Source organism: Vanessa atalanta, unplaced genomic scaffold, assembly GCF_905147765.1.
Source record: "Vanessa atalanta unplaced genomic scaffold, ilVanAtal1.2, whole genome shotgun sequence".
NCBI classification, from domain to species: Eukaryota; Metazoa; Arthropoda; class Insecta; order Lepidoptera; family Nymphalidae; genus Vanessa; species Vanessa atalanta.
In genome coordinates this window covers 32,501-35,000 of record NW_025919997.1, presented here as the reverse complement: position 1 = coordinate 35,000, position 2,500 = coordinate 32,501, and the positions used below count along the sequence as shown (strand labels likewise).

The window sequence follows — 2,500 nt, the reverse complement described above, 5'->3', positions numbered from 1 at the left end:
CGAGCATCAGAGCGCCGGACGACTCAAAGTCCACGCCGAGATAACGCCAACGTTCCACGCAAGACACCTGTCGAAGTTTCTTCCTACCGACAGAGAACACCCTCTCCGTCAGGTAGTGGTGCTTCTTGCGTTTCCCGTCAGGTACCATCGATAAGGCGGAGCTTTTACCATGGTTGATATTGAGGCCGACCATTTCAGCCACCTGCACAACACGATCGATGGATTCCTGCATCCCTACTTTCGAGCCTGCAAGCAGGACTAGGTCATCAGCATAGGCTAGGGCCGAGATTTGCTCATTCTCCAACCTATAACCGACTCCCTTTGGCAGCGATGCAAGAATTAGGTCCAGCGCCATGTTGAACAATATGGGTGAAAGGGGGTCCCCCTGTCTCACTCCGCGACCCATCTTTACAGGTTGACCAACCTTACCCTTGACGGCTAGTACAGTGCTAGCCGTTTCGTATAAGTTGGCCACATAGCTGCAGAATCCATCAGGCAGTCCTCTCGCCCTAAGCAAATCGACAAGAGCCGCATGCGACACCGTATCGAATGCCTTGGAGAAATCGAGCACCGCAACGTGGCATTCTCGCAGCTTTTTCCTGCTATCCCCCAGCACCGCGTCGAGCACGGCTGTGTTCTCTAGAGTGCCATCTGCACTCACGAACCCGCGCTGACGCATGTCGGGTGGGCAACAGGCGAGCAGTCTCTTCGCCAGGATACTGTGCATGTGTCTGAGTGGTATCGACGCAATAGATATTGGCCGATAGTCACCCGGGCACTTTGGAGCATCACTTTTCGGGATAAAGACTGTTCGGCACTGCCGCAATGGATCGGGAATGGAACCTTGTACCATCCAATGGTTGAATATTTCCGCCTTCGATGATGCAGGAATGGCTCGCCAGTCTTCCGCACGAATTCCATCCGGACCCGGCGCAGTCCTCATGTCTATGCTGGACGCTTTCACCTCATCGATCGTGATCGGCGCCCACAGCTTGGTGTAGTCGTCCACACCCCCGGAGGGGAGCCCACGCCGAAGGCTTTTTAGGGCCTCAGACGTGGGACCCGAGGCGCTAGACACGGTTTCGAGGATCGGTCGCCAAAAGGTTTCCATCTCCTCTAGGCCATGCCTCGCGTCCCGGGTGTGTCCGTCTATTACTTCAGCTGCTGCACGACTGGGACACTTCCGAAACAACTCCTGCATCCTTGCGTACTCTACTCGTCTCCGCTTTCGGCGCGACATTGAGTCTGACGCAGCTTGGATGTCACAATCATAATTCTTACGGCGTCGGCGACTCCTGGTTTTCGCCCCCGGCTCGCAGCGCCGCTTCCGTCTCTCGACCGCCCGAAGGAGGTCTTCGAGAACATGCGCCGCGTTCGGGCCGATTGGGGTTTCTACCGTTTGGCAGGGTTCAGCGACAGGTGGGTCTTCAGGGTTGCTCCCTATAACGATCGAAGGCCGCGCTTCCAAGGCACCTTCAGTGCTCGAACCCCCTCTCGCAATGGAATCAGCAGCCGAGAACGCCAATTCCTCCAGGCAGGTTTGCACCAACCCTTTGTATTTGACGCTACGGCGCTGACCCTTAACCGCCTCCAGCGTCCTATGGAGCTGGGGTAGTTTGGCGAGAAGGTCTACGTTACCGCACTTCCCGGTATCTCTTGTCAGCTGCGCCTCGACTCGTGCCATGAGGAGCAACTCTTCCTCATTCCACCTGCGCTTCACCGAAGCTGGAGCCGCTTCTGCGTTGGCCTCGACGGGATGGGCTCTACGCTTGTGAACCCCTAGTCCCGTCTTGGTGTTGAATGTGCGGTTGCACATTGGACAGATCCAACCAGGCGCCCGCCCAACAGTCCCGCCGGGAACGTCGGGTCGAACCACCGGGGAGGGAATGACCGTGCTCCCCGATTCCTGTGGGAGATCGGGGCGGTCGAATAAATTCTTATTTCGACTTGTTGCAAGGTAAATTCCCCTGGTGGCCGGGCCGCAAACCCAACCACGGGGTTCGCCCACGGTTTTTGCTAGGTCCCAACCGAAGAAAACCGCTAGGCTTGAAGGTCTCCGTAGAGACCAACCATCGGGACTGCTGTGAGGGATCTCACCTCACAGCCACACCTGGATTACAACCTAAGATGGAAGCTGTCGCACCACTTGATAGAATCCAGGGGCAAGCCTGACTCCGCCCTCCACCCCCGCTGACGTATCTATTAAGACCGTTTCAGCGATGGTGGAGGTAGGAGTGGAACAGTGCTTGTGGCCTCGTCGAATAGAAGTTGGATTAGGATAATTGCACCAACGAGGCATGCAGCGCCGCAACGGCTACTTCCGGGCTGCCTAATTTAGGTGCGGATCCCCCCCCCCCACATTAGCTTTGGCAGCGGCGCCCCGGGCAGGCTGTGGGTAGGAGTTGGGCGTCGTGACTAAGTCACTCTTCCCCTTTGTCAGGTCGGTCGGGCATTCTTCGTATCCCCGAAACTAGCCGGCGGGCTCGGAAATCCGTGCTCC

At 57.2% G+C, this 2,500-nt stretch overlaps 1 pseudogene; it reads right to left on the bottom strand.

Moving 5' to 3' along the window:
• The window catches only part of LOC125076588, an 8,108-nt pseudogene that overhangs the window by 2,686 nt on the left and 2,922 nt on the right, over positions 1 to 2,500 (bottom strand).